We start from the raw sequence: 19,065 nt of genomic DNA on the forward strand, positions 1-19,065 counted from the left end.
CAATGAATTAAACCATTACTTTCCCACGTAATTAAATCAATTATTTGAAAGTATATATGAAGGATGCTATGCACAAAAAAATAGTTAATTTAAGAGGTTTTTGCTTACAAAATTTGAAAGTAAAACACATTGCTGTACTTGGGATAGACTTCTAAATAGCCAAGTACCTAAATATTCTAAATCTTATTATTTCAACTGATCTTAAACCCAATTTTTACAATAAATGATTTAAAGCTATTTACCCTGAAAATTGATCTATTGTGACTTACAACATTGCATAAGAATAGTCTCTAAATATCTTTGAAGCATCATAAAAAAATCTATATTTTATAAGAGAAGATTGTGGCATCATTTTCATTATGGATAGATTTTTAAATTCTAAACTATAAGCATTATAATTTAACGGTATATCTTTTATTGACTTTCTTGCTAAAGTCTATCTAAGGCATAGAGTAAACTGGATTTTGAGAATGTTGGTATAATTAAATAACTACAAATATGCCTTTCTAAGCCATTATAAAATCTGCATATAGAAACTGACTATTATTTTCAGAAAAGAGAAAAAAGGCAAATAAATAAAAGAATAGAACTGAGCTATGAATACGGTTCAGCAAATAAGGACCTTACCATGCAAACCTCATGACCTGAATTTGATGTGGGCCTCGCACATTGGAAGGTGAGAACACAACCGGTTCCTCAAGTTGTCTTCTGATGACACTTGCCAGTGACATATTCTTTCATATTCATTTGAAATGTTTTTCTTCTTTTCCCGTGTGTTCATTGTCAGTGTATGTGTTCACATTTGTGTGAGTGAACACATGTGTGTCAACAAAATGCACATGTATGTATGGCCATGTAGAAGCTGCAGGTTCATGTTGGTTCTTTATTAGTTTGACACAATATTCAATGAAGAAGTATCTTCCCATAGAAGCCCCTCTATCACTGATACTCTTTTCTTCCTATCCAGCTCAATCTAGGGATCCACTTCATCTTCCTTAAGAGGCTGAAAATACAGATGAGAAGAGGTATTAACATAGGTTTTGGAACTTAGGAATTCCCCCAATTATCTTCTTTAAAATGCCTGAACTTTAACTGATAAACTCTTTTACCAGCAAAGTATTGATGTTTTTTAAACTATCTAATTTTTTTTTATTTAAAAAATATGTATACATTTTGTTCATGTGTTTCCCTTTTTGTTGTTGTTGTTTTGTTTTGTTTTTGGAGACAGGGTTTCTCTGTGTAGTTTTGGAGCCTGTCCTGAATCTCGAGCTACAGACCAGGCTGGCCTCGAACTCACAAGAGATCTAACTGGCTCTGCCTCCCGAGTGCTGGAATTAAAGGCCTGCACCAACACCGCCCGGCTGTGTTTCCCTTCCTGAACGTCTTTCCTGGTCCTCTCTACTTCCCTGCCAATCCAAAAAAATGTGTTGTTTTTCTCTCTTTTTCTGATACAAAGAAACACACAAACCAAGAAACAAAGCAAAACAAAAAACAAAACAAAAATACTAAAAAATAAGAAACATATCAAAAACAAACAAAAATACAAAAACAAACAAAAAAGACAGAAGAGAAAACCAAAATAAATGAGCAAAAGACCAATAATGACAAAACTAAGTAAAATGAATCAGAAAGCTCACACCGTATCACTGAGTTCTGTTTGTATTGGCCATCCACTCTTGGGTATGGGGCCTGCTCAGAAGTGTGTTTGATATACCGGTGGAACTCCATTGGAGAAACTGATTTTCACTTTCTCGGTAGGTATGCAGAAAACTTACGGGTGAAAAGGGGGCACCACACTGTTAAATTTTGTGTATCAGTGCTGGGACCCCATTGGTCTTAAACCTACGAAGGTGTTCTGTGTACTGCCACAGTATTGGTGAGTTCCTATGTTCATCCGTGGTGTTGTGCCTGGAAAACACTTTTTCTTCAGTCATCCACCATCTCTGGCTCTTATAATCATTCTACTTCCTCTTTCTCATAGGTCCCTGAGCCATGAGGGAAGGGGCTTGATGGAAATATCCTGTTTAGATCTTAGTGAATCAAAGTCTCTCCAATTATCTAAACATGGCCCAGTCATATCTGTCTGTGTTAATTTCCATCTACTGTGAGAAAAAGCTTCTCTGATGTAGCATGAGTGAGACACTGATCTATGGGGTATAACAGAATATCATTAGGAATCATTTTATTTCTATGTTCCTTCAGCAGAATAATAAGCATTCCCCTTGGCCAATGACTTAGTTTGAGATTCCTGGCCACTTCTGTAGTGTCAGGTATGGGTTCTACTCATGGAGTGGACCTTAAATCCCCTCAGAAAGTGTTGGATTCTCTCATAACATTTGTTCATAACTTTCATACACACACACACACACACACACACACACACACACACACACACACAGACACACACACACACACACACACACACACACACACACACACACACACACACACATATATATATATATATATATATATATATATATATATATATATCAGGCTAATCATTTTCAGGCAAGTTATGTACATATATACATATACCTAATTTTAATGTATTATATACTAGTATATATTACATTATTAAAATGTGTTCTATATATTGATATAGATTACATAATCATATCTGTATTCTACACCTGAGATTGTGTCTGTGGCATATCATCCTTCTACCCCCATTTCCCATACATGTGTCTGTTCTCTCTCATTTTAGATGGTCCACTTCTTTTCTAATAGACCCCTGCTACTTTAATGTTCTACACATGTACAAACATACATTTAACTGTATAATGAACAAATGAGAGAAAACAACATACATTTATTAACTAAATTGTTTACTGATGAATACTGTGAGTGATGAATGTAGATTTTTGTCTGTCTCCTCCAATGATTAAATTTTTTTCTTTATTTTATTTTATTATTTAATTTAATTTTACATATCAGCCATGGATTCCCTTGTGCCCCCTCCCACAGCCCCCACCTTCCCCCCAGCCAACCCCCCATTCCCATCTCCTCCAGGGCAAAGGCTGCCCTGAGGATTGAGTTCAACCTGGTAGATTCAGTTCAGGCAGGTCCAGTCCCCTCTTCCCAGGCTGAGCCAAGTGTCCCTGTATAATGATTAAATTTTTAACAAATATAGTCTTTGCATAACTGTACTTAAAATCATTTCCTCCCTTAGAATATTTATTCTTTTAAAAATCAGTTTCACTTATCTAATACTGCAGAGTCTAGTCTTAAAAATACTCACCTTCTTTGTCCACTTAGCTTAAATGGAAATTTTTTATTTTCTTCTATTCATTGTAAGTGAATCTGGAGATCAATCTTTGCTTAACTGCAAAGTTCACATTGATGCCTTCTTGGTAATAGTCACCTGTGATAAGAAATTCTTCATTTCTTCATTATTTAAGCTCATGTCTAGACTTACTTTCTTTTCAAAGATAAACACAATGTTTCTATTCTGAAAATTCAAGCACTGGTACATAAAATTAAGAATATCGTAAGCATAAGTTTTATGAATATATAATTATATATTAGATGCACTACATACTAACTCTTACATATGCATATATAAATACCTTTCATGTGAAATTTAATAATGAAATATTAATGAATATTTAATGAAATATAAGGTGAAGTTGCATATTAAAATTTTTAAGTATACAAAAGTTTCAAACTGTGATACTTGAAGCAAAATAAGAAAGAGCTTTCAAGGCATTAGACAGTGTTGAACACAATTAAGTGTCTACTCGTCAGGACACTATGGTCAATTGTATGTTTCTCATATGCTTAAAGCAGAATGATATGTGATATCTAAATTTTCCTGGGCCATCAATGAAAAGGATAACATTTATTTTTAGGGTAAAATAGTCTTGAGTGATTCTTCCATTAGTAGACCTTAAGTGACATATTACTAAATTACTTTCATTCATAAAAAGGAAGAATGATATGTAAAGAGGTCAACAGACATCCCTCTTGAACCCGAGGTTCTTTTTACAAACTCATTATTTGATCCAACTAACTAAAAAAGCCAGTTTGCCACTCAATGAAACAATAAAATTTGACAATTTCAAAATATCATAACTTGGAATCTGTGTCTATTTAATGAGCCCCAGTGATTCCATGAAAAGCAAAAAATTGAGTGTGTGCTTTATTATTTTTTCGAAGTACCCACAGTTTGCAGAATATTATTAAGATTTGCAAAAAAGGTGTGAGAATTAGGCAATATGTGAGTTTAAAATGTGTCACTGCATATGAGTCGCAGTATGATTGGTGATTATCACGCTCAAGGCAAAATACTCATGAGATTTACATTGTGGGATAGCAAGAAATAATTCATACAATAGGGCATTTCAGTATTCATTGTTTATATATTTATTTATTTTTAGTCTTCCCTCTATGAGACACTAATCCTTTCTGTTTCTAGAAGTAGAATTACAGCTGAACCCAAAATACTATTTGGAGATATCTGGACTTGGAGTGCTGCCAATGACTCTTGATCACATTGATCTGTGTCCTGTTGTAGGTGGGTGGATAGGGAGGGAGGAAGGTAAGTTGATTGAGTGCTGACAGCTGGGGTAAGAGAAGAGTGAAGAGACCCTCAAGATATCAACATTTCCATGCACACTCTTTGCTTGTGAGCTCATTGAACAATATGAGAAAAAAAGGACGTGCTGAGAAAGTCTCACAACATAATTACGTAGACAGAAAAGAAAAAAACAAGTTTTAATGTTAACCCTACATATATTCAAGTTCCAGGGATTGTTGTGATATGTATGTTTCCTACAATCAATTGCAGGTATGAACCAAGATTATAAATAAGTGTTTCTAAATATAAACACTTGGTGTTTATAAAAACCAAGATTATAAATAAATAAGAAAATAAATAAGTGTTATTATAAATAACAATATAACATTGTTATGCTTTTAATGAAAAATGGTAATTTTTAATATGTGGATATGTGTGCATCTATTTGCATGTCCTCTGGAGGGGCACCAATTGCTCTTAATCACTGAGTCAAGTCCCCAGCCCACCTTGTTACTCTTGATGTCATCTGACTCATTTGTATTAGTTGATTTTGGGTTGCCTACATTTCAGGTTTTGTAAATTTTGTTTTGTTTTATTTTTCTATTCTAGTGTTACTTCCAAAATCTTCCCATTTCAATATTAACTAGCCTATATCTGCTATGAATCTTATATAATTAGGTGGCATAACCATATTTTTTTTAATTTTTGATAAAACCTTTGATAGGTAGAACATTTTAACTTTATCTTTCCAAGGAGAAAATATATTAAGGAAAACAATCCAAAAGTTATAAATAAGACTAGAATTATGCTTTCCTGTTCTTAGAAGGTGGCAGTTAGAACCTGGAAAGATGGTCAACAGTTGACATCATTGGATTCTCTTCCAGAGAACCCATGTTTGGCTCACTGTACCCAAATGGAGTCTCACAATCATCTGCCATTTCAGTTTCAGGTTATCCTATGCCGTGTTCTATGCTCAGTGGACAACAAACACATGGTGCGCAGACATGCCTGCAGACAAAACAGACATGCACATAAAATAGAAACAACTTTAATTAAAGGAAATCATATTAAAGTCATTAATCTCTATGCTCCAAGATTGACTTCAGAAATACTTTCAGATTTAAAGTATGAATTTGATTAGAATAATTTTTCTTTCATTGGAAATAAATTATTTCTCAAATACAATATCCTGTTATGGTTTCCCCTCTCTCTACTGTTCTCAGTTCCTCCCCATTTAAAAAAAAAAAACATGGTTCTAAGAGATAACAGCCAAACATGACAAAATAAAATTTAATAAGATAATACAAAATCCATCATATCAAAGTTGGACAAGGCAACTCAACAGAAGGAAAAGAGCCCCAGGAACAGGCATAAGGACCCGAGACTCAGGAATAAAACTCTTTCACACCCTCAGGAGTCCAATAATAATAGTAAGCTGAAAATTATAAGGAATATGCAGAGGACTCCATGCAGACCCAAATTGGCCCTGTGCTTGCTGGTTCAGTCTTTGTGAATTCATATGAGCCTTTCTCAGTTGATTCAGAAGGCCTTGTTTTCCTGATGCGCCCCCCTACATCCTCTATGGCTCTTAAGTTCTTTCTGCCTCCTCTGCCCAATGTTCCCTGAGCTCTGAGGGGAGGGATGTGATGGAGACATCCTATTCAGAGTTGTGTGTTCCAAAGACTCTCTGTCCGAATAAATGCCTGGCTGTAGGTCTCTGTATCTGTTCCCATTTGCTATAGGAGGAAGCTTCTCTGATGATGACTCAGTAGGGCCCTGCTTCAGGAGTGCAGCAGAATACCTTTAGGAGTCTTTTTATCAAATTTTTTAGACCAGTAGTGTTTGGATATATGTTAAGTCTCTGGGAAAAAAAGAGAGGTTGTAATAACCTGGGGATATATTTGAATCTATTCTTTGCTAGATGAAGGATCAAAACATAAACAACATGCATTTCCTACCATTGGAGATGTGAATCTATAAGAAACTAAAAAAAGAAATCATATAATCAGTGTCTTTTCCAGTCCTCCCTTCAATTGGATATAAAGAAGGGCTTAATAATTCTATCATTCAATTTCATATCCATATTATTATTTTCTAATATTTTCCAGAAAAATGTTATGGAAGAGATTTATTGGTTTTAAACTGTAATCTATTCATTTTTTCTAATTTTTATGTAACATAAATATGCAACTTCTTATAGTCTACAAAGACTTGAAATGTCCCTCTCTGAGTAAATAGCCCGTAGACCTTCTCTACTCTCTCTGTTCCTTCAGACTCAATCCCTGAGACTCATTCCTGCAGCTGCAACAGAAAACTAGCTGTATCCTCCTTTCTCCACTGTCTTAGTTAGGGCTTTTATTACTTTGAAGAGACATCATGACATGGCAGCTCTTATGAAGGAAAGATTTTAATCAGGGTGACTTGCTTATAGGTCAGTGGTTCAATCCATTATCATCATGGTGGGGACCTTGGCAGGGTACACAGAAGGCAACAGGAAGTGGACACTGAGAGTAGCTTCAACATAGGAGAATTCAAAGTCCACTCCCATACTTCCTCCAACAAGACTACACCTACTCCATCAAGGGCATATCACCTAATCACGCTACTCTTTTGGTGGCTAAAACTGCCAAGTTCTGTTGTACACTAGTGTTGGAATATGGCCCCCTTGTTCGATTACATTCATCAGCTTTCTGTCCTTCACTGCATAAGCTTAGCTGTCCTAAAACTGGATCTCTAGACAAGGTTGGCCTCAAACTCAAAGATCCACCAGCCTCTGCCTTCCAAATGCTAGAAATAGAGGTATGTACCACCAGACCAGGCACTAAGCTTTTCTTTAATTCCTTTTTAAAAGGTGCCAACATAGCTTGGTGGGATCTTGCCCTGAAGTCACCACTCCCTTTATTCAAATTCTTAATCAGTTTATCTCCTTGAAGACAGGACTTAGCTTCATTCTACTTTTTGGTGCCCCTTTTCTCAATCTGTACATTTTGTATTTTTGTTGTTGCTGTTCCTCTTGCTCCTTTTTATTAGAAATCTTTGATAGAGCTACCACTAATAAGCACACAACAGAGGCTAGACTAGGACATTTTGAGATGTCTGCTGACAACAGAATTAATTCAAAGCTCTTTACTTTAGCCTCATTCAGGCTCTTTTTACAAGGGCAAAAAGCAGCCACATTTTTTTTTTTTTGGTTTTTCGAGACAGGGTTTCTCTGTGTAGCTTTGCGCCTTTCCTGGGACTCACTTGGTAGCCCGGGCTGGCCTCGAACTCACAGAGATCCGCCTGGCTCTGCCTCCCGAGTGCTGGGATTAAAGGCGTGTGCCACCACCGCCCGGCCACATTTTTTATCAAAATATCACAAGATTGATTTCTAGGCAATATACTAAAATTATTTTCTTCTGAAACCTCTTGAGCCAGCCACTGACAGTTCAAATAACTCTTAGCACCACTATCTTCTATGTTCCTACTAGTATGGCCCATTAGACAGTGCTTAAAGCCTTCCACTGCTTTCCTAACACAAAGTATCAAAGTCTACTTTCCTCCAAACAAAAACATGGCACCGGTCACTGGTGCCAACTTCTGTCTTCATTAGGATTTCTGTTGCTGTGAAGAGTCACCATGACCATGGCAACTCTTATACAAGAAAAAAAACTTATTTGAGGTGGTAGCTTACTGTTCAGAGGTTCAGTCCATTGTCATCATGGTGGGGAGAATTGTGGTATGCATGCAGACATGGTGCTGGCTATCATGTCTTTATCTGAAGGCAACAAGAAGTGAACTGTGACACGGACAGTAGCTTGAGCACAGGAGAACTCAGAGCCTACCCTACAGTGACAGATTTCCTCCAACAAGGCCAAATCTACTCCAAGAAGGCCACACCTCCTAATAATGTTACCCCCTTTGGGGAGTATTTTCTTTCAAACCAACAGATCAAATATGGACCCACAGATAACCTTTTCATGACCTTACTTCTTCCACAGCATTCCAACCCCCAATACCAGAGGGATTTCCTGTGAACATACAAGCCAAAAAAGCCAGCAACACAGGCAAGACACATTCATCACACTGTCTGAAAATCCAGAAAGAAAACAGAAACCAAAGATCAAAAAACTCAATTAAGAAAATACAAACCAGAAATTAGCAATTGGACCTATAATCACCCTAATCCACATACGTAGACATCAGTGTGAGAACACAATCAACAATAGCCAGGACAATATATCTCCACTAAAGTCCAGATATCCTACATATATGGATATTCTAACATAGCTGAAGAACAAGAAAAAGACCTTTAAACTAACTGTGTGAAGGTGATAGAGGTTTTAAAGAGGAAATGCATAAATCCATGACAAAGTCAAATTTAAATACTATCTAAATATAAATTTAGCCTTACAGAAGAAGCTAGAAGAAAAACTTCAACCCAAGGAGGTTAAAGGACACCCATGAAGATGCAAGAAATAAATAATCTCACATGAACAAAACCAAAAGAAAGGAATCATAAGGGCATAATATAAAGAAGCTAGAAGAAAAACTTCAACCCAAGGAGGTTAAAGGACACCCATGAAGATGCAAGAAATAAATAATCTCACATGAACAAAACCAAAAGAAAGGAAACACACACATGCACAATCACTACAAACATCACCAACAACAAAAACAATAGAGTAACAGGAATCCAATAACAATCATTGGGTATTGATATCTCCCAATATCATTGATTTCAATTCCCAATAAAAGTATACAGACTTACAGAATGGTTGTGGAAACAGTATCCATCCTTTTACTGCATCCAAGAGGAAACTAACACATCAAAGGTAGACATAACTTCAAGGTAAAGCTTTGGACAAAATATTCCATGTAAATGGATCTAAGAAGCAATCTGGTGTAGCCATTGAAATATTTAACAAAACAAGCTTCAAACAAAAATTAATCAAAATTAATTGGGAAGGACACAACATACCTATCAAAAGAAAAATTTATTAAGATGACATTTCAATTTTTAACATCTATGCCCAAAGCAGAAGGACCTCTTTTTAAAAGTAACACTACTACAGCTTACACCACATATTGACCCTTACCCACTGAGAGTTGGGAACCTTAAAACCCCACTTTCACTAAAGGACTGGTCATAAAGACAAAAACTAACCAGAGAAATGCTTGAGCTAACAGATGTGATAAAACAAATGAACCTAATCTATATTTACAGGACATTTTACTCAAACACAAAAGAATATAACTTCATCTCAGCATTTCGTGGAACATTTCTCCCCAATTGATCCAATATTCAGACAAAATCAAGTCTCAATTGATATAAGAAAAAGTAAGCACCTCTCTACATTCTATCAGACCATAAAGAGCCAGATATTAACACTACCTGAAGCAATAAAAAGTTTACACACTCAGGGAGACAGCACAACTGTCTGCTGGATGAAAAATGGATCAACAGAAAGAAGAGAAGAAATTAAAGACTTTCCAGATTCAACAAAAATGAAAGTGAATACATAGCAAATCCAAATTTATGGGACAATGACAGTTCTAAGAGGAAAGTACATAAAAAAAAAAAAAATGGATGGATCTCTTAGTCGCAACTTAACAGCACACCTGAAACTACAGAATGAAAAGAAGTAAGCACACTCCAGAGAAGTAGAGAACAAGAAATAATCAGACTTAGGGCTGAAATTAATAAAATAAAAAGAAAGAGAACAATACAATGAATCAATGAAACAGAGTTGGTTCTTTGAGTAAATTAACAATATAGACAAACACTTATCCAAACTACTAAAAGATTGAGAGGGAAAATCCAAATTAATAAAATCAGAAACAAAAAGGGAAGAACAACAAAAGAAACCCCAGAAATAAAAGAGAATCCTAAGGGCATAATATAAATAGCTTTACTGCACAAAATTAGAAAATCCAAAAGAAATCGCCACCTACCAGAGGTAAATGAAGATAAGTTAAACAATATAAATAAATCTATAGCTCCTATACCAACACTCTTCAAATTATTCCACAAAGTAGAACAGATGGGACATTGCCCAATTCATTTCCCGAGGCCACGGTTACACTAATACCCAAACCACATAAATACTTCATAAATAAAGAGAAACATGTACTGATTTGTTTTATCAACATAGGTGAAAAATACTCAATAAAATAATTGCAAATTTGGCAGAGGTAGGCAGATCTCTGTGAGTTTGAGGCCAGCCTGGGATACAGAGTAAGTTCCAGGAAAGGCTCCAAAGCTACAAAGAGAAACCCTATCTCAAAAAACCAATAATGATAGTAATAATAATAATAATAACAATAATAACAAATCTAATACAAGAACACATTAAAAGATGATCAAGTAGGTTTCATCCCAGAGAGGCATGGATGGATCACTATATAAAAATCAGTAAATGTAACCCATAATATAAACAAACTGTAAGAAAAAAATACATGATCATATCATTACATGAAGAAATGGCCTTTGACAAATTGCAACACTCCATCGTAATAAAAGTCCTGGAGTAATTAGGGATATAAGGAACATACTAGACAAAGTGAACTGGAAGCAAGCTTACAGCCAACACCAAATTAAATGGAAAGAAACTCAAAGCAATTCCTCTAAACTCAAGAACAAGACGTTGTCCTCTCCTTTCTCATATAAATGCAGTGCTTGAAGTTTCAGCTAAAGCAATAAGACAACTGAAAAACATCAAGGGAATATGAAATGGACATAAAGTCAAAATATCCATACTAGCAGATGATATGATAGTATATGTGACTGATCCTAAAATTCCACCAGGAAAATCCTACAGCTGATAAGCAGTGTCAGTTAAGGTGGCTTCATAAAAGATTAACTCAAGAAAATCAGTAGTCCTCCTATATACAAAAGATAAACAGAGTGAGAAAGCAATCAGGGAAATGACACATTTCACAACATCCTCAAATGTCATAAAATTACTATAAAAGTTATCTTGGAGTAACTTTAATCAAGGAAGTAAAAGAATTGTATGATAAAAAAAATTAAGTCTTTGAAAAAAGAAATCGAAGAAGGTATCAGAAGATGGAAAGATCTCCCACGGGCATGGATTGGAAGAATTGTCATAGTAAACATGGCCCTCCTATCAAAAGCAATCTATGGAGTCAATCAAATAGTTAATAAAATTACAGCACAATTCCTCATAGACCCTGAAAGACAATCATCAACTTCATACGCAAATTCAAAAAAATAAATAAATAAATAAACAAGATAGCTAAATCATTCATTCCCAAATAATAAAATCAACTGCTGAGGAACTCATCATTCCCTATATCAAGTTGTACTACAGAGATATAGTAATAAAAAACAGATGGTACTGGCATAAAAAATAGACCCGGACATAACTACACATATGTATGGACACCTGGTTTTTCATAAGAAAACAAGAAAAAAATACTAGAAAAAAAGACACTGTCTTCAACAAATGGTGCTGGTCAAACTGAAGAATGAGAAAAAGTAGTTTGTGATATAATTTCATAGATTTATGTTTTTTGCTCTTGGTGACAGAATAAATGTTTTGACAAGTTACCTGCCAGGAATTCAAATTAGAAAAACAGAAAATTGATATTATTTCTCACTCTCTAGCTAAACTAACAATTTACCTCTCAAGCATTTAAGAACCCAAGAGTGTGAAATTTCCTGAAAAAGAAATCTAAAAGAAACCATGTCTCTGTTTAATATTGGCAAACTGACCATAGCTTGGTAGAATGCTTGAGAGAATTAAAGCATGGGAATCTCCTAGTTATGAGTCCACACTAAATCTTTCATTGACTCCAGAACAGTAGGGCTTACAATCTGAATATCTATAGTGTGTGTGTGTGTGTGTGTGTGTGTGTGTGTGTGTGTGTGTGTGTGTGTGTGTGTTAATATGTTTATGAAGAAAAAGTTGAGGGTGAACATGGCATAAAATATAAAGCCTTAGATTCTTCAAAAAGAGGGTTGTCAGATAGAGAATGGAATAAATCTTCCTTTGAGAAAAGCTGAAACATTTAAAGCTGTGACAATATTTTTTTTCAAAAGAAGAATATAGCAAATGCATCCTCTAAAGTCTTGGAACTGAAGTCTTCGGAAACACCCAAGGGTGAGACAAACTGGCATGATCAGTAGATGATGAGAAATTGTGACTGAGGTCAAACTGTGTGTGGCTCTTTTATCTCTCTCGTGCTATTATGTTGTTACCAGTAATTTTAATTTTTGAAAGTAAAGGTTTTCATATGTAAGGGTTGACATTCAGTTATTGATATTTTCATATACATCATTTAAGTCATTCTACTTTTTCTTTTCCTTAAGTTTGTTTCCATAGTGGTTCTTTCTACCGTGAGAAAGAGTACTTTCAATCAAATGTGATAATATTGGAAAAATTAGTTACATATCTCATTCAATATTACCACATAAAATTGGTTTTCAACTTCCAGTAATTATTAAACTGTATGAATCTAATACAAGACGATATATGATATACATATATATATGATATATATATTATATATTTATAAAATGAACTTTATTTAGAGAGGTCAAGAAAATGATAAATAAGTTTATATAATATAAGAAATATATAAGGCATAGGACTTTTTAGTGGTTTATTTTATGTATAACTATTTGTCAACCTAGTCATACAACAAAATATTTATTTAGCAAACACAATATACTGTAGGCATATACATTCTGCTTTGTGATTGAGTTCAAGTCAGTGTACTTTTAAGACAAGAAAACGAAATCCTGGCCTTTCTGAAGTCTGAAACTGGAAATGAAATCCAATTAATTCTAAGAGAACTATCTTTAATTGTAATATGGGCTTTTGATCCATACATAATTCTGCTGTTTCTGGTTTAGTTTTAAGAGCACATTATATACGTCAGGTGTTACATGTTTTGTAGTTTCCTAAAAGGGAGTAAAATTCTGTTATGTACCATATATAGCACTCATCTGTAAAGGCTGGATCAGGCTGTGTGTCACCCTAAAGTTTACAAAGAGAGTAGTGAAGGCAAAAGTGGAGTAACAATATTCTTACACCAGATTTCATCATCATATTCAGTGACACATGCATACAAAATGTGCTATTCTGATGTTACAGACAAATACTTTTCAATATACTGTTTCTCCAGTTTTGTCATATATGGTATATTTCAGTTAATTTCTTAAGATTGAGAATAATTTCCATTTCCTTAAATTTAACTAATATTCCTGTTGCTTTATATTTTCTTTCCAGATTTTTGTAATTTTTATATAGTAACCTTCTCTACAATCAGTAAACCTGCTTTTGATCTCTGTTCTCCAATAGTTTTCTTTGTATCCTTCAAAACTCATTTTATTGATCTAGACTTCTAATGTTTACTTACTGATAATATGATAAAACTACTTTTTTTATTTACTTGTATGCATGTGTGTGTGAGTATAAGTTTGTGTTGCAGGGTAATTTGCTGGAACTAGGGCTATCCTCCAACCATGTGACTTCTGGGGATCCATCTCAGGTGATCAAGCTTGAAAACTGTCACCTTCACCAGCAAAGACATCTCACTGACCCTGAAACACTACATTTTCCATGTTATCACTATGTAGCATAATGTAATGCATGCATACTGTATATACTCTATGTAAAATATCTGAATGCAGCCATTGTGAATCAAGCATTCATTAGACTTTAGGCACTTTTTATTTCACTCTGCTTATTATGTTCCCACATTTCTATTTATCATTTCTCTCTCTGTTGCCCCGAAATATATTTTCAATGTTCACAGTGATTCTTTAATCATTCAACAGTTTCCAATTAAATTCTACAAACTAAGCTCAGGCTAATGATATAAAAAGAAAGTAAATGACCAGCCTGAAAACATGCATACAAGTAACATTATACCGAATTAGTGGGCGTATTTATGTATTTATGGGTATAAATATAGGTGTGTGTACAGCAATAATTAATAAAAAATGAATCCATGCATTTGAAAGAGAGCAATAAAGGATACATGACTGAGTACAGACCAAGAAATTGAAAGGGAAATGATGTAATTATATTATAAGCTCACAAAATAAAATAAATGATCTAAAAAAAAGGATTCCCACTTGGGAGGTGATGGAGAGCTTTGAATTTATCAGATCATTGAACCTTTCACTTTCAAGAACAGTTAGAAAAGTTACTGAGGTTTTTTGTTTGATTGTTTTTAATTTAGATGTGTTTAGTTCAACTAAAAGGAAATCTTTTAGTGTGAAAATAGCAATATATATTTATATAATGAGCATATACTACTTTATCCACTATTTATCTCTGTCTAAAATCTTTTAAAACCACCCATTTATTATTACACAATACATGCAGAATGAGAGGAAGAAAGAGAAAGAGTGAAACAAAAAGACTACAGTTTCAAATACATATTATTTTAAGTATTGGTAAATCTAGAAGAACACGATTAAAATACCATGGCCTCAATGTGCATGTTCCTGTAGCTGGAGAGCTTCTCTCCAGGTCCCACCAAACCCCCACAGTCCCATAACCCACGTATAAAATAATCACTCAGACCCTTATATTACTTATAAACTGTATGGCTGTGGCAGGTTTCTTATTATCTACTTCTTCTATCTTAAATTAACCCATTTCTATAAATCTATACCTTGCCACGTGGCTCGTGGTTTACTGGCATGTTCACATGCTGCTTGTCATGGCAGCAACTGGCAGTGTCTCCCTGCCTCAGCCTTCCACTTCCCAGAATTCTCTTCTCTCCTTGTCCCGCCTATACCTCTTGACTGGCTACTGGCCAATCAGTGTTTTATTTATACAGGGCGATATCCACAGCACTTACCCTTTTTTTTTTTTAAGAAGGTTTTATGCTTGATCAACTGGACATGCAGGACCCATAAGAAGGTGACCACTGAACTTTGCTTGGCAAAATGGTCCTTCAGGTTCCTGCTTCACAGAGGAAACTGCCAGACATTCTACAGGACATTGAGAAAAGTGACTACACAGAGGAAACTGCCAGACATTCTACAGGACACTAAAAAAAAATGACTGAGAGACTCTAGCCCTGTGGACTAAAGACAGATGCCCCAACTTTACAAGAGAACTTTGAATGACTGTCCAGGCTTCCAGCTGTCTCTGTCTACCCTGCAAGACTCCTGAAAGTTTCTTGCATCCTTCTTCCATTTCTCAGGTAGTATTATATCCTTCTGAGGTCTTTGATGTAGTTGAAGCTAGACAGTTACAATTTCCTTAGTTATGATAAAAGATAAGTTAGATATAAAACCTTAGACTCACAAATATAAGATAGATAGGATATCTTCTTTATTTTGCCAAATAAACTAGTTATTATAAATAGACTAGAAATTATAACTGTAATTCTTGCTTGATAATTGTTTTGTTATCTGTAATTTTACTATGTAAAAGTTAAAACCTTCCTTTAAAAAAAAAAAAGAAAAGGAGAAGTGCTGTGGGATGTTCTGTATGGCAAATATGTTAATAAATAAAACTCTGATTGGCCAGTAGCCAGACAGGAAGTATAGGTGGCACTAACAGAGAGGAAAATTAAGGGAACAGGAAGGGAAGGAGGAGACTGCCTACAGCCTCCGCCAGGACAAGGAAGATGTAAGGTACCAGTAAGCCACGTGCCACGTGGCAAAGTATAGATTAATAGAAATGGGCTGAAAATAAGAGTAAGAGCTAGACAATGATAGGCCTGAGCTAATGGCCAAGCAGTTAAAATAATATAAGCATCTGTATGTTTTTTTATAAGTGGGCTAAGGGATTGCTGGGGCTTGGCAGGACCCAGAGAGAAAACTCCAGCTACATGTTCCAGAGTTCGTTTATGAGTCTGCCTTAATGTGTATACTAATAGAAAATCTCTCTACAGTTATTAGAGACCTTGCTTTCTTTTAATTTCGTTCCAAAGGAATAGGTTGTGTCCTTTGCTCTCAGCAATGACTGACTCACTTTTGATTTTATCAAATTGCTCTAGGTATCACTCAAAGGCAAGCTGTTGTTGGGGGTTATGTTCTGACAGTCTGCATGCTCTAAGATCATACTGGTAAGATTGCTCAGAAAGACACATTACTATTTGACTTCATTACTCAACATTCAGTTCTCTTATATTTCTGCTATGCTTACTTATGTTTCTTCTTAAGTCATATTAATATGGATTTTTATCAGTTCTACATTATCTTTTACATTCCTAATAACACCAATACTAATACTACATGAAGTATTTTTGTCTTGGATATATTTATATATAGTGGCAGGGTTTCATTTACTAATGCTTCAATGTGTCATGTCTTATTTGAACCTAAAGGCAGGGCATATGTCTTTTTTGTAGTAGCTGAATCATCCAGTTAAATAAAAAATAAAATTTGCTTATACATTAAGAATAATGTTTGCTATTAAAGTTTATGTCTTCAATAATATTCATTATAATCATAAAATGCTTGTAATGATGATCAAGAAATTGACAGTAATAATTCCCACTGTTGTTTACAGTGTTTTCTGTGTACCTGTAACTGTGTCAAAATACTCACATCTAGTATTTCAGTTTTATTTTAATGAAACAATATAAATTTCTATGAAAAGAAGAAGGTACAGTCAGAAACAAGGTAGCATGTATAGTGTCACAGCACTATAATAAGAGACAAGTCTTGTTTTTTAAACTGGCTTCCCAGCTTTTTAATAACCATACATTATAGTAATTATTAGAATTACTATGGCAGACTGTTCATAAATACCGATGACAACTGAACCTCTGTAGTAGAAGAGTCCTTAATTTACTTCTTATAGAAACAAGAAAATAAAACAGAAAATAATGATGGCTACAGGCTCCACTTTATGACTTGAGTCAAACCGTATATATGGTAGATCATTCCATTCTCTTGTGTATGATTGTCAATTAATTTTTTTTTAAAATAAATACTCATGGATTCTTAGGAAAACTGAGCTAAATGTATAAGTCTTAATTTACAAAATACTGTAAAAAAACAGTTTGGAAAAGAGGGGTTATGATAGAATCAAATCTTCGGTTTACTAGCCATTTTTTTTTTTTTTTTTTTTTTTTTTTTTTGGTTTTTCGAGACAGGGTTTCTCTGTGTAGCTTTGCGCCTTTCCTGGGACTCACTTGGTAGCCCAGGCTGGCCTCGAACTCACAGAGATCCGCCTGGCTCTGCCTCCCGAGTGCTGGGATTAAAGGCGTGCGCCACCACCGCCCGGCTTACTAGCCATTTTTGCTTAGCAGTAAAGCACTAACCATACCAAGATTCATCTTTAGTTTTCAAAATGTCCTTTTCTGAAAAAAAAAAAAATTGATACATTTTTGGTCTTGGGTCCTGCTATATCAAAACTGCCAAATTTAAGAGTCATGCATGTGGCTTATGAATCAGCACTCCAGGTGACTGGGGTGGAGTTGTGGAAAGGAGACTTTAAACTCCTCATGTAAAAGTAACATCTAGTTAGATTAAATTATCATAAAAACCCAGCGATTGGCCAATGTTTAATAGCCACCTTAATTAAAAAAAAAGTTTTCAGCTTTATATAATGATGACTCACAATCCGTTAACCCCCATCTGTGTCTGCTCCATTCAAATCTAGATTTAAAAATAAAAACAATGTTTATATATAAGAGTCTTGGGATAGAAACAAAGAACATTAGAGTTTAATAGTATCTTAGGGCCTAAAATACATGGCATGAAGTTAGAAAGCAAAAACATAAATAAGGTTTGAAGATGGTGAGGAAGGAAACATTACTTCTTTTCTTTGATCAAATGGGTAGCAGTAAAATATGAGCCACACAATTCATTGTGAACTTTTGAATGTATTTCCACCTCCTGAATATGTATGCTTTGAAATGCTGTAAAAATAATCGTTTTGATTGCTTTGACTTTTGCTTCCTAGAGAGAAGGAATTCTTTAATAATAACTTAAAAAGCTATAATTTACTTGTTGATCTTTGAATGTTTCCCACTAAGCCTATTTCAAACCGATGCAGGTCAGCAGCCCTCCTTCCTATTATCATTAATGAGGCTGAGGCACTCAGGAATGGGACACTGACCTTGTTTAAACAGCAGTTAGTTATTCATCCAATTGACTCTGGTGGAAACCTGCAGGATAATTAAGGGAATAAATGATTGTGCCACAGATTCCAATATAACAATGTTCATACGGAGACATGGTCAGATCTTTCATCCTCCCTTTTTAATGAGTATAGTCTGGACTAGATAAATATTCATTCACTTTATGCTTAAATAAAGTGAATACTTCACATTTCAGCCAAAGAACTGTATCAGAAACTGTCTGTCCATAATTTTAAAAAGCTGGGTAGATTTACCGTATAATCAAACAACAAGAATATGGATGAGTTGACTACATTACCTTTAATGAGATTTGTTATGCTCTGTAAAAACTGGTATTCATATGTAAACTCAAGTTTATGATACATGAAGGTGTTTGATATAAATTACTTTCTGTATAAAACTTTTTATACTCTTATATTGTCATTTGAGAAGACTTTCTAAAAATTAAATATTTGGAAAATTGTTTAGATAGTAATTGAGAG

This window comes from Peromyscus californicus, unplaced genomic scaffold (assembly GCF_007827085.1).
Source record: "Peromyscus californicus insignis strain IS unplaced genomic scaffold, ASM782708v3 Scaffold_7__1_contigs__length_154581171, whole genome shotgun sequence".
Classification (NCBI taxonomy): domain Eukaryota; kingdom Metazoa; phylum Chordata; class Mammalia; order Rodentia; family Cricetidae; genus Peromyscus; species Peromyscus californicus.